The following is a 15,124-nucleotide window of genomic DNA, read 5'->3' as shown; positions in this document are numbered from 1 at the left end:
TTGTCAACTTAGCCTGATTTAAAGGGCCCTTTGTGGTTATCAGAAGTGCTCTCTATCACCATCCCCCCTCTTCTACCAATTGACAGCCAAAGAGCTGGAGAGGGACCCAGAGTCTGGCCCTCACCGCCCCCCGCCCCCCACCATCCCTTTTGCCTCTTTCCCCAGTGTTGGGAATTGAGAGGTACTAATCCTGACAAGATTGGCATTTCACCCTCCAGCTTCTCACTTGCCTCACTTATGACAAAAGGAGATGGACTATGGAATTCTCAGCCTTGTCTGCACATTGGACTTATTTAGGGGAGGGGGACTTTTAAAGAATGCTGATGTGGATCCTCCTTTGCTAGCAAGTCTGATGTAGTTGGTTAGGGGCGTGAGAGCTTTAAAAGTCCTCTTGGTGATCCCAACAGGCAGGCAAGATTGAGAACCACTGGACTGAAAATAGTCCCAACTCTCCACCCTCCAAAACAAGAAAGTGTGTCATACTGGAATCAGATGGATTTTGGAGTTTCACAGACCAGGTTCAAGTTCCAGCCTGCCATGACACCTCGGGAAAAATTACTTCACCTTTCCAATCCTTCATTCCATTTGTACATTAATAAAGGTTAATAATACCCACCTTGCCAAATATAAAGATTACATAAGATCAGGGCATGTGATAGGCATTCAAGCAAAGGTTACCTTTATTGTTATACCCTCCTAAAAGAGTTCCCACCTTTGACTTCCTTATTTTTGCCATCATTATCCTAGTTCTTAGGCTCAAGAAATGTCTGATGAGTGAGTAATGGCTGGCAGACCTGGCCGTTCTCACCCATGAAGGAGAGGGGAAGTTTTATTTCATTCAGTGTTGTTAATGTTCTGAAGTCTTCCCAGTGTGGTCCACAGACCAGTACCTGCCACGTCCTTGGGAACTTGTTTAGAAAGGAGGACCCTCACACTTACCCAGACCTTCAGAATCAGAATGTGCATTTTAACCAGATCCCCAGGGGGTCTGCATGCACGTGCAAGTTTGGAAAGCAGCACTCTCTAGCATCCTTGTCCTTGAAACTCAGTGGGAAGGGACAAATTCAAGCCCCTGGAGTGGTGGCAGTTTACAAATTCCAGGGTCTTGGTCGGAGGCACCATGGTGAGCCCAAGTGAGTCATGGTTGCATTCCAGCTGGCAGCATGGAGCACGCTGTCATGTGCTGGGCCAGGCCGGCCCATGGGCAGAGCCCTGGGCAAAGCCTCCTCATCCCATTAGACTCCGTCCAGGCACCCCATCAGGTCCCACCCTCTATCCGGTGCTGATTGCTTCACATAGGCCTAGTGCGTGCTTCGCCTCCCTCAGTCACTATGGCAAGGTATCACAAGTCACACAAAAGAGATGATGCTTTGCATACGTAAGGGCAGGCCACTTCCTGCCCCGGGAGCCTGGCAGGGGCTCCTGTAGTCCAGACAGAGGTCCCAGGACTGACCCCCACACCCAGGGTCATTGGAATCTTTCCTAAGCATTGTCCTGGGTGGTTTCCACCCCTTGGTTCTCCAGCTTAGATTCCTTGACCTTTTTACCCAGGATTCTTGCAATGATCCCTCATTCTACCCTAGCACACAACTAACTACTTCACCCAAATGCCAACCACCCTGTGTGGAACTGTACTTTCTACAGCCTACATGACAATAATAGAGATGTTAAATATACTTTTCAAACTACGAACACACTGGCCACCCCATTTGCTCTCCCTCTAACCCCAGGGCAGAGGTAGGTAAGCGCCTCCTATCAAGGCTCACTGTGGGAAGGAGACACTTCAGGGCGGGGCCACAGTCCGTGGCGTCTCCCAGATTGTTTCTCTTTGTTCTCACAGCATGGATCGTTATTTGTAATGACATTAATTGTGTGAGTTCTTGTTTTATTTAGTTTTTCCCACTAGGCTGCAAGCTTCCTTAGGGCAGAATCTGGGCTGGTCTTATTCACAGCAGTAGTGAGGCAGCCGACAGTCAGGAGGGAGGAAACTCTGGAGACGTCCCAGGACTAAGACAAAGGACATCCATGCAGAACTGAACCCCTGTTCTAAGACCGGTTGTCCCTGCTCTCTGGAAAAGTGGTGAGTCATGGTAAATCATGACTGTGTCTGTGCAGAAGATGCTACATGACCCCCGCTTCATTGTAATAGCGTTATAATAAGTTAACATTGTGAGACTCCATCCCCCTGGTAGCCAGTCAAGGAAAATCATGGGAGACCGCATGCACAGTAGCTTAAAAGTAGTATAACTACTTGTCCATGTACAATAAAAGCCCACCAAAACTGGCCAGGAAATATCTGTCCTGTAAGAATAGAATCCCTGTAGCCACTGAGGGTCAATCTCTGCTCAGAGTTGGCCTGCTCACCTGTTCTGCGGCGTGTACTATCATTTAATACATTTGCTCTTTCTTTCTGCTATAAATTCTCTGTGTGTTTGGTTCAATTCATTGTCTGCAATCACTAAGAACCTGATTATCTGTGTCTACCTGCGACAGTAGCACTATTTTCAGGATCAGTGTCTGGCGCATAGAGATCCTTCATAGGTATTCGCTGCATATGTGGATAAATAAATGTGATTCTCTGACTCTGGAGACTTGAAGGGCTAGCGTGAATTCTTGCACAGTACTGAGGTAGCTGTGTGTGTGCGTGCCTTTGGTGTGGCAAGGGGATGGGGATGAATTTGCCCCCAATATAGCCCTCAGAGCAGGGCTATATTGGGACATGTAGTCCAGAGAGCAGTGCCCTTGCCATCCAGAGCATACCGATGGCCACTCCTGCCACAGGACAATCAGCCTTAGGGACCAAGCACCCAGCACTCCAGCTTGCAGGGCAATCATCACAAAAGGCTTCGGCTTGTGTCCAGGTCTGTCCTAAAATGAGGGCGGACTGAGCCCTGGCTCCAGGTTCACAGGTGGCTGGTTCTGGGGGCACCTGAGCCATCCTGAGGGTGAGTAAGCAGGAAGGAAGCCTGAATCTTCAGGACCTCCTGGGTTGCAATCCATGTGGGTAATACAGGGAAGTCCCAGTCCAAGTTGCCAAACCTGGGCTCAACCCAAACCCAGGAGGCCTGGCTCTCCACAGATTGGGTGGGGGTATGGCTGGTTTCTCCTCCATTTACATTCCAGGTCACAGGCTGTAAGTGCACAATGCCTTGACTACTAGTTCAGTGACCTCCTGCTGACCTGGGACTTAATCATCTCCTCTCAGCTCTTAGCACTCTCTACCCTACATTTGTCCATATCCGATTTCCCATCCTACTGTGTATCAAGGTGAGTTCTCAGGACTCTAGGGGATGGTGAGAAGTGGAAGCAGTTCTCACGCCCTGGCGAAGCAACAAGACAGGGGGCATCAGTATCAGGGTCAAGGCTGTATACGATCAATGGTCATCTATGGGCCCTAGCACAGAAGGGGCTTGTAACATCACTGGTCTGTGAGGGAGCCCATCATGCAGCCCCTCAGGATGGAACAAGGGCCTGTCAACTTTCGTCAAGAACTGCCATACATTAAGGCTCTCTAGAGTGATACGAGATGTTGTGCAATGCAGTGCTAAACTGTGGGCGCACACACGGTAGAGCTAAGAGTTTGGTGGAGTAGGCAGAGGGAGTGTTACTGAAGACATAAGCCTCAAAAGGCCCTTCACATCTGAGTAGCATGGAGTGAAGGCAGAAAAGGAAGAAATGGCCTTTCAGGAAGGAACCTGAGTGTCAGTCAAAGGAAGCACGGCATGTCTGTGGGCTGTGAGCAGATCCATGATTGCGCTGGAGGGTGTGTGTCATGAGTCACGCCTGAGTTTCCAGCCCCTACTTGGGTTCCCAAGGAAAGCAATGTTCCCTCATGTTTGCATAAGGGCGCTGAATCGACAGCCCTCGGGTTTTGCCACCTTGTGATATGATACACTAAACAGGCATTGAGCTCCTACTAAAAACTCAACATCAAAAAAAAAGGTAAGAAAAACACTATATTGTAAAAAAGAAAAGATGGAACTATGAACATCTACAGCCATTTAAAATAGAAAAATTAGGCTGTAAGCTTTAAAGATGGATGGCATGAACTAGAGTAGATTGGGGGATTGGGGTCCCTTGTGTACAGTATACACTCGGGTAATAACTATAATAAAGTCTAAGCAAACATTAAACACATAATTTTATTTGCCTTCAATAATTGGGGAGAAGGAAGCAAAATTTGCTTGTTTCTGTTTCCCGTGTATGTATTTCTATTTCTCAGTAATAGCAAGCAGTTTTAAAAAGAGAGTCGACTTGAAGTTTCTATTTGTTACCTTCTCTTCTCCCCATCCACTTAAAATCCAAAGCTCTGTCTACTTTAAGATCAAATAAAGGCCACCAGCAAACAAGAAGGGATTGTTGTCCCTTTAGGAAAGTCATGAAACATTCGTCAAATCACTATTTATTTATTTATTTATTTATTTATGTATGTTGGTATGTTCTTTATAATTCGGGACTTCTCTGGAAATGAGAGAATTGGAACAAGCTCTCCAAGGTCCTACCAGCACTAAGTCTCTCCTTACAGGACTGCTAACAAAGAAGACAGCCTTCCTGCCGAACAAGCTGAGTCTGAGACTCACAGGAAGAGGGTTTAAGGCATTGTTTGACGATACACGTGGGAAGGCAGCATTGAGGCCTAAGAGAAAGATGGTGACTGCAGACCATCGACCAGGATTGCACAGCAGGTCAAAAACCCAACACAGTTAAACAGATCTGACCCTAAAGTAACTGGAGCTCAGGAGTGATTGAAGCAGTGTGATGCTGACAGCCACACTGAGGGGGATTATCTGAGAGAGATTCATGGGGTGGCCTGAAGGTCAAAGCGAGGGAGGCTCGCTCACAGTGCCTGCAGCAGCGTGGCACGAAGCGGAGAGTGCTACAAATAGGAGATCGTTTGGGGGAGAAAAGGGTGATAGGCATAGGGTGAGGCCAGGTGAATCATAAACAGCACCAAGGGTGGGTGAGGAGGTGGAGAAACCATAAATCACACACGCTGCTGGGGGAAATGGACGTGGATATGCCCACTTTAGAAAACTGTTGGGGAGGATCTACTAGAGTGGATACTGCACACCCTACAGCCCAGGAATGCTTCCCTCGGAACACATACAAAAGAAACATGTACATATGGTCACACAAAAAGACTTGCACCACAAAGATTAATATGCCACTATTTATAAAAGCCAAAAATGGAGAACCCAAGAGCCTATCAGCAGTAGAGTGAGTAAATAATGATGTATTTGCACTGCAAGAGAATGAATGAACTAACACTCCATGCAGTGGTGTGGATGCAACTCACAGTGTTGAGCGAAAGAAGTCAGGTGCAAAACAGTGCAGATGGTATAACTCTATTTACGGATCACACCACAGGTATCCAGCCATGCGATGTAAGAAATAGAGACATTTATTGAAGAAGATACAGGATACAAGAAACATTGTACACAGGACAATGACACCTCAGTCTCCTTCCAAGTAGGCACCTTGGGACCTCACACAGTTCTCCCAACTGCCATTAGCTGCCCAGTCATATTTTCCTGCATCTCACCGATGGTCTGAAATCTCTTCCCTTTCAAAGGAGTGTTTAGTATTGGAAACAGCTAGAAGTTGCAAGCCATCAAATCTGGGCCGTAGGGGGGCTGAGTCACCTGGGTGATTTGATGTTTCACCAAAAATCTCTGCATGAGATGTGATGCATGAACGGACGCGTTGTTGTGATGAAGTTGCCAATCACCAGTTGCCCATAGCTGCAGGCTTCTGAATCATTTAAATAGTTTCCATGGAGAAATATTCAGGCTTAATGTAAAATTTGATGCAGATTTGTTGCTCTCCTTGCTCAGTCATTTTGAATATGACAGCCACACAGTACACACGCTCACTCAATGGCGTCTGCTGCCCCCACTGACTAGTACAGGGAAGTCATCATTGTTCACACATGCGTATTCCAGTGCACTCACCTTGGCTGCCAGGTTACATTGATGCTGCACCAACTGTTCTCCTTATATTAACAATGACTGGACTTTTCCAGGCCAGACCTCATATACAAACTTCAAAAACAACCTGAACTGAGAGAATCCAGGGTGTCAATCACCATTGGAAGGGGTGCCAGAGGAGCTTCTGGGATGCTGGCAGTCTTCTGTGTCTTGACCTGGGTTCTGGATTTTGGGGTGTGTTTGTGAAAATTCACCAGGTTGTATACTTACATGTGCACTTTAATGCAAGTCTATTACACTGGAATAAAAATTATGAAATGACAATGTGAAGCAGAGTAAAGGCGTTAGAGAATGCATGTTTTGACAGAGTTTGAGATGCGTGAACAGGCAGGTGGAAGTGCCCAGGGTGCAGTGGAGATGAGGGACTCTGGTCTGAGCAAAAATCCAGGGCTGCAGACATTGCATTTAGGGGCTGTCGGCACAGAAGTGACAGGGGAGATGAGAGCCTGGCCATGTCTTCTGGGACAGGACAGGAGCATCCGGTGGCGTCAGAAGGCAAGAGGAAGATGAGGAGTGAGCAGAGGTATTTGTCGGCAGTCCGGTCAGCCCTTCCCTGTACCAGATGCTCCATCACCCCTTTGGGTGGCATCATCTTCCTGTTAAAAGCTGGAGAAACAGAGCAGAGGCCAGGTGAACTGTCCAGGGCTGGTGAGTGGGAGTGAGGTATCCGCTCATTTACTGGAAATTCATTTATGAAGTGAAGTGTTCACTTGCGATTTTTTAAAACTTTATTTGGATATATGCTAAAAGGAGATTTATTGCAGGGTGTCTGAGCTTTGCCACTGAGCTTTATAATAATCAGTCAAGGCTGCATGAGGCCCGAATTCTCTGAGCAGCCTGAACGGAGCCCCGGAGAAGTCCGTTTGAAGACCACCCCTGGTGGGCAGGGGGCACTCATAAGCCTTTGACAAGTCAGATTAAAGATGTTAGCATTGAAGTGTGCACAAAATATCATGAAGACGTTGAGAAGGGAATTTAACTTTGTATTGAGGATCAGAGAAGTGCTCACGCAGATGCTCGTGGCATGGGAACTGGGTATTGAATTCTGAATAGGAGTGTTTCTGGTGGAAAATAGAAGAAAGTTATGACAAGACTAGTATAAACAAAGAATAAGATGAAGGTGTGTTGGGTCTGAGGATCATAAAGCATCATAATGTGGATGTGAGCGTGAGTGTGTGTGTGTCTGAGTATCATGTGAATGTGGCTGGTGGGAAGTAAGGCTGAAGAAGGAAGCAGCAGCTGGACCATGAAGCACTTTGCTAAGCTGGGCTTTATCCTTCAGGCGGGTGGGATTTCAGCTGATGCTAAGCTGGAAAGTCTGCCATCCTCTCACCTCCACCTCTATCACCTCCACGTCCACTACCAGAGCAGGGGCTGCAGCAATTGTCTCCATGGGATGACTTATCATAATGCTAATTATGCACAATTAGTTAGGGAACAGCATCGGAAGGACTGCCTACTAGAGCCTGGGGGAGAAGCGGAGTGAGTGGAGCTTGGAGCCCAGCTGCTTTGGAGGAGAGAGCCTCCCCTCGGCTCCCCCACACTCTTTCGCTTGTCATCAGCGGCATGAACTGTGCTGCAGGTAAAATGACAAGCTCCACATCAAAAATTATAGAGGAGACAGAATCATTTCTGAGTATCGGGGTGAGAGACAGCCCAGACTGAACTTAGATTTGTTAATAATAAAGTTCTGAAAACGTTTTTTTTTTTTGCAATTCAAGGTTTCTGCTTTCCTAACAATGCAAATCGCTTTCTTATGGTAGAAGAAATGGTGCCTAGGAGTTGATTGAGGAGCTTTACCTCTATTATCTCACTTACTTGTTAAAAGGACTACATAATAAGGTTTGTATTATTTCCTTGTTAAGATGAGAAACTTGAGCTCAGAGGCATTTGACAAATTCCCTAGGCCTCACAACTAGTAAGTGCTTTCTTAGTAGCTATGCATGCTTATGTGATCCGGTGTCATTTTGAGAATTAGTGAGGTGAGGGGACAGGTCTCGGGCTGGGAGACTAGGCCTGAATGGAGAGACTGCAGTGGAAAAGAGCAGCAGAGACTTGCACGGGTTTTGGAGGCACTCTGGCGCCCTCTCGTGAAAATCTGTAAGTATCACAAGAAAAGTGCTTAGTGTGCCTGAGTTCACTGATCGATCATTCACACAGGACACAGGCTGTGTCAAACACGCAAAAGGACACAGAAGTGGGTGGTGGAGATGGGAAGGGAAAGAAAAGAAGGGAAGAAGGTAAAGAAGAGCCATCGTGGTCCTAGATACCTGTCTGCCTCTGCCGCTCATCTCTTTATAGAGAGCTTGGCTCTCTCCCTTAATCTAGGGAACAGCAGCCGTTCTCAAGTGGATATGTGCAGAATCACCGGGCAGCTTGAGAGGCAGCCTCTGGGCTCCTGCTCCAGGATTTCTGTTTATTAAGACCACGCTTTGAAAAAACTATACTGTTTAATGTTAATATTTAGTTTAAAAAATGGATGCTTCAGCGGTAAACTAAATACATGGTTCCTAAACCATTTACTAAAAGGAATTCAGAGGAATTCACAGGTTGCTGTCTTTTTTCTGTTCTGACCTGGTTAAAGATAAAAGAGACAACTCTGCATAACATGCCCCTACCCCCAAACCAAAGTGGGGGCTTAATTCTCAAAGGGCAAAGTTAAAACATCTTAACAGAATTTAAATTAATAATTCTGTCCCTTCAAAAGAGTGCATCCAAAACTTGAGTTCCTTGGATGTGTGCTTCTAGGGGTGTTAATAGGTGGCCGCACAAAAGCCTTCCCTGATAAAGTAAGGATGAGAGTCATTAAGTCATGCAGGCACTAGTCTTCGTGGAGCCCACTGTAAAGAAAGATGTTTAACTTTATTTAGCTTCTGTTCCTGGATTTCACTGAATCATGTGACTTATTTATTTACTTATTTTTCGCTGTATGTTTATTAAGGTTCATGATAGACCAATTTGGGAAATACTATCCTAGAACAATAGGAATGTAAATTACAGATTTTTTTTCTGGGTTCCTCCCAAATTTCCTATCAGTGGGAAAGGATAGTCTTTTCAATTAGTGGCACTGGGACAACTGGATATTCACATGCAAAAGACTGAGGATCCTACCTCACCTTGTATTCATAAGCTACCTCAAAATGGATCAGAGACCTAAATATAAGGGCTAAAACTATGAACCCCTTCAAGAAAAGATTTCATTACCATGGAGTAAGCGATTTTTTTTTTTTATATATGACACCAAAAGCAGAAACAACAAAAGAAATAATGATACAGTGGATGTCATCAAAATAAAAATTTGTATTTCAAAGAAACCATCAAGAAAGTGAAAAGACAACCCATAGGGTGATAGCAAATATTTCCATATATATATCTGATAAGGAATTTATATTCAGAATATGTAAAGAACTCTTATAACACAATAATAAAAAGATGAATAATCTGATTTTAAAAATGGGCAAAAGATATACATGGATGTATCTCCAAAGAAAATACGCAAATGGCCAAAAAAGACATGAAAATATGCTCAACCTCATTAGCCACTAAGAAAACGCAAATCAAAACCACAACACGGTATCACCTCACACACACTAGGATAGTTAGAATCTAGCTAGAATCAAAGAAGACATAATATAACTGTTGAGGAAGAAGTGGAGAGATTAGAATTCCATACATTCTTGTCGGTGGCCAGGTCAAATGACACAGCTGTTTTGGAAAACAGTCTGACGGCCCCCCCTCAGGTAAAAAATGTAGATACCATATAACTTAGCCATTCCACTCCTGTGTATATGAGGTCTGTCCAGAAGGTGTCCAGCCAGTAATATGAAAAATAGAGACATTTACTGAAGAAGACACAAGATACAAGAAACATTGTACATAGGACAATGACGCCTCAGTCCCCTTCAAAGTAGGTATGTTGGGACCACACACTTCTCCCAATTGCCATCAGCTGCCCCATTGTATTTTCCTCAATCTTATCAACAGTCTGAAATTTCTTCCCTCTCAAAGGTGATTTTAGTTTTGGGAAAAGCCAGAAGTCACAGGGCACCAAACCTGGGCTGTGGGGGGCTGAGTCACCTGGGTGATTTGATGTACTGTCAAAAATCTCTGCACAAGTTGTGGTGCATGGGTGGACACGTTCTGGGTGATGAAGCTGCCAATCACCAGTTGCCCATAGTTGTGGCCTTCTGAATAATCTGAGGAGTTTCCACGGAGGAATGTTCAAGCTAATGCAAAATTCGATGCAGATTAATGCTCATTTTGAATGCGATGGCCACGCAGTATACATATTCACTCAATGGCGTCTACCACGCCCCCTGACTAGTACAGTGAGGTTGTTCACTCATGTGCATTCCAGTCCACTCTCATTGGTTGCCAGGTCACGTTGATGTCGTGCAAACCATTCTCATTATATTAACAATGGCTGGACTTTTTCTGGACAGACCTTGTATATCAAGTGAAATTAAAACACACAAAAACTTATAATAAATGTTCACAACACCATTATCACAATAGCCAAAAAGCGGAAACAATCCAAATACTCATTACTTGCTGAATGAATAAAGAAAATGTGGAATAACAACACAATGGCATATTATTCAGTGGTAATAATGAATGAAATACCACTGATCAATGCTACAGCATGATGAACCTCGAAAATCTTTTGCTAAGTAAAAGAAGCCAGTAACAAAAGGTCACATATTACGGTATATGGTTTCATAGATCTGAAATGTCCAGAATAGGCAAATCTATACAGACAGAAAGTAGATTAGTGTTTACCTAGTGTTGAAGGGGTGGGGAATGGGGAATGATTGCTTATGGGAATAGAGTTTTTTAGGGGAGAAATGAGTAAATCATTTGTTTTCCTTAAGTTATGCTGAACCATAATGTGACCTTTTCTCCCCAGTGCCAGCAGTAACTGTGGTCCCCACAGGCTCCTCCCTGAGCCATTTTGGCGACTGCTGTGATAGTGAGGGGTCCGGAATGTGCAGACCCCCCTTGCCTCCCTGCCCAGGCCACACCGTGCTTAGGGGACAGCCTCTCTCCAACACTATGGCGGGCCCTTCTGACTCAGTCTGGCTCCTCAAGAAGCAAGTGGGCGGGAAAGGATTGAGAACCATCCTCTGTCCCTGTTCCATTCCTGGTCCCACCAGGCAGTTCACAGAGGGATGGGGCTTGCTCACCATCAAAACTGCCTATGGTTTGCCCTCTTCCAGTTACAGGACCACTTGGCCCCCCACATACTTGCTGTATGCATTTCTCTGCGTTCTATTTTTCTCCATCTCCTTTACCTCTTAGATGTCTGCCTGGTCTAGCCTTTCTGCCTGTATGTCTTAATAGACCTCCCTTTCTATTTGTCCACCTGCTGTCTCTGCTTTCCCACACCTTCCATTTTCTGCCACTGCCCGAGGCAGCCCATCCCATACCTGTTCATGCAGCACACCTACAGCTTCTTACCTGGAGCCATGACTCTCCTTCAGGCCAGCACTGCCCATAGGGCCAGAACGGTGGCCCCCAAGCTGAGAGCAGCTTGGGGCAGAGGTGCTGCTGACAACCTCACTGCTTTACTCTTCCTTTCTAGGTTAAGGCCGCCCACTCAGCAGACTTCCGGGGCCAATGTAAACCCTCACCTACTGGGCCGGATGTTTCCTCTCGGTGGTTTCATTTCTCTTTTAATAGTCTCCTCTGGGGTGTACCACGGGGGCCTGATAACACTGAGAAAGAGGCACGCTTCACTTTTGAGGATTCTCTGTGCCTCCTGTGCACACCCCTCCTGCCTCCAAGTGCCCAGTGCTTCCCATTCTTCCTTATCAAAAACCACCTGGGGCCTGATGGTGGCCAGGGCTTAACAGTCAGTAGGAGTGACTTTGGAGGTGGGTTGAAGCCCAGGAAACAGACACCACAGCTGTTTTCCGCCCTGGTGGCACAAAGGAAGCACATTGGGAGTGTGAAAAAGTACCTCTTCCCAGGCCCACTGCTGACTTAATGGCCTTGGATAGGGCCTTGGCATCAGAATCAGGCAACTCTAATCGAGGCAGGACTAAGGCCACTTCACAATGACTTTGAAGTCTAGACTTTGATCCAGCAGCATCTGCACAATTCAAGAGTTTGCTACAAGCTCAGATTCTTGGCTCCACTCAGAGCTACCAAATCAAAATCTTTGGAGTTGAGGCCCATAGCTCTGTGTTTTAATTTAATAAGCACTGTGACATTTCTTATATAAATAAGAGTTGGCAGACCAATGCATTCCTCCATGCAACAAAGGGAGAAGCGATGACCAGAGGCAGCATCTGATTTCTCAGTCCACACCAGCGGTTCTCCAGGTTGGTCCCTGGACCAACAGCATCAGCATCATCTGTGAGCTTATCAGAAATGCACATTCTCAGATCCTTCCCCACACCTGCTCAATCAGAAACTCCGGGGATGGGGTCCATTGATCTGTTTAACAAGCTATCTAGGTGATTCTGATGCATGTTCAAATTTGAGTACTACTGGTCTACCATTTACTTGCCTCACCTGAGACCATCACATGATTTGGGTCCTAACTGTGGTGGTTCTGTAAGAAAAGGATGGTGGCAAAGGACATTTGTAGAGGCTTGAATTTGTTGTCCATAAAATGATGAAATGCTTAGGGTTAAATGGTGTGTCCATTCTGAAGGGTTGTTTCCCTGAACACTATTCAAGGAATATTATGTTGGGAGGAGCAGCAGGCAGGAATTTGGGGAAGCAGGATTCAGTCAGCTGGCCTGCCTGAGATTCCACATCCGAAATGTGTACATGGTTGAGAGTGTAAAACAAATCTCAAATTCCAGGCAGAATGAGTGAATGGGCTCTGTAGAGGGAGAGAGAATGGGGCTAGAAGGGTGTTTTAGTCAATTACCTAATCCATCATTTCTTAGGACTACTATGTGCCCATCACTGGGCTAGTTCTATGAAGGAAATAGACAAAAACAACTGTGTGTGTGTATATGTAGATATACTTATGTACAGGGTGGGGCAAAAGTAGATTTACAGTTGTGAGTACACAAACACAGAGTTTATTCTTATATTATTATTTATTAATTATTGTATTATTTGCTAGAGGGAAAATGGGGATAGTTCAAATGGTGAAGTGAGGGACACCTTTAGTGCACCCCAATTTGGATAGCCCACCAGTTCTTTCCTTAACATCTTAAAGCTAAAAAGGAGTTCTGATCTGGTCTCCTTTGGCCCTGGATACCCACATTTTAAAGAAAACCCATGAGATGATGCCCAGGGTTTCCTGGGCCTTCCTGGTTGCTGGGACTGCCTGGGAATTGTGGGTATGAAGGTAGGCTCCTCCCTCCCTCCAGAGCTGATGGGCCCTGAGGCATGGGCCAGTTACATTGGCTGGGTTTCTATTGAGCCTTCCAGGCAACACTGCTCCTAGGTGGGTATGATCCTCATTTTGTAGATAGTAAGCTGAGGGCTCCCAGAGATCAGCTTCCTGCCAGTAGTAACAGGGAAGGGCTGGACCTTCCACACTGCCTCTGTTTGACTTCCTTGTAAGGTCTGATGACTATAGGAGGTTATATGACTTCATTATCTTTATCTTAGGCCCTTGCTCTTTCTGAACTCAGTTTTATGTCATATATCTTTTATGTTCAGGAATGTCTTTTCTTTCCCACCTTTCCATCATCTCAACAACAACAACAAAATTTCCCCCCATTTCAACATTTCATCAGAGATTTTTAAAACATTCTAAAAACACAGATGAATACATATGTTCATTACCATTGTTACTCTAAGGATTCAAATGTTCATTTAATTTGGCAGCAAAGTGCAGAACTTTTTTTTCAGTATGTAGAAAATGCCTTGTAGTGCGGCCAGAATGCTTCCAAATGCTCGTGCAGGCGGAATGGAGCGCTGGGGGCCTTTGCAGGTGGGCTCGGCCCCCATCATGGGGTCACCGACACTGACAACCGGAGAATCTGAGGGGGCAGAGCAGTGCACACAGTGTGCTCCACCCACTAGAAAATGTTTTGACTAAGTTGAGTTAATCATGTGGCTTAGTCCCTGCCTATCATCTTCATTTGCAAGGCCCTTCTCTTGAATGTATGACGGTGTGTCTGTCTTTTCCCTCTGGCATTTCAATGTACCTTTTTTGTTTGTGTGCTTACAAAATACGTACTGCTGTTTTGTGTGCATGCATTTTTAATTTATGCAAATAGTATTGATTACAAACATCATTTTCTTATTTTTACCCTAGCACTAGGTTTTTAAGCTCTATCCTCATTGCTATATGTGTGATACGAAGGTCTCCCTGAGGGTAGGTGTTCCCATCCTCTTTGCCTCTGCCTCCTTCAGCTCTCTGCACCACAGCACTTGCTGCAGAGAACAGCCTTCTGGGTGGCCCACCACAGACATGGGGATGCTTTCCCTGGGACCTGCACGTACTCTGGAGGGGAATTTCCTGGTCACAGGGGGTGCTTATTCGTATCTTGAGGACCTGTTCTCCAAATGGCTGAACTGGTCAGCTTCCCACTTGGGTAATACACGTTCTAGTTTGTAAATATTCTATGGGTGCTTGAAAAGAATGTGAGTTCTGTTTTTCTTTTGCAGGGGAGCAGGGTGTAGAGTGGGAGGACTTAGAATCATAAATGTATATAATAGCTCACTCTCATTAATTCTATTGTTTAGATCCTTGATATCTCTGCTCCTTTTTTGTTCTCTTGATGTATCAGTTTCTGAGGTTTTGGTCGAGTGTTAGCTGCAATGACTGGTTTGTTTATTATTCCCTACAGTTCAGCCAATTGTTGCTTGATGTATTTTGAGGCTGATTGTTTAGTACATCTGTGTTTAGAATTATTACGTACTCTTGCCTTATTGCTTGTTTACACCATTCTTTGTTCTTTACCTTTTTTTTGTCTCAGATTTCACTTTTCAAGCTATTATAGTTGACACCCTAGCTTTCTTTTTGTCCATACGGGCTTAGTATATCCTATTGCTTAGTGTATCTTAGTATATATACTTGCTTAGTATATATACTTGTATAGTATATATACTTGTTTAGTATATCTTAGTATATCTTTGTATTTAAACATTTTGTGTCTTTCTGTTTCAAACGTGTTTCTTGTAAACAGTAAATTGTTAGCTCTTTTTATAAAAGTACAACCCTT

The sequence above is a fragment of the Pteronotus mesoamericanus genome, unplaced genomic scaffold, assembly GCF_021234165.1.
Source record: "Pteronotus mesoamericanus isolate MK-2021 breed Mesoamerican mustached bat unplaced genomic scaffold, CSHL_Meso_final contig_74, whole genome shotgun sequence".
NCBI classification, from domain to species: Eukaryota; Metazoa; Chordata; class Mammalia; order Chiroptera; family Mormoopidae; genus Pteronotus; species Pteronotus mesoamericanus.
The sequence above is the reverse complement of the archived record's forward strand: the minus strand, read 5'-3'. Positions refer to the sequence as shown.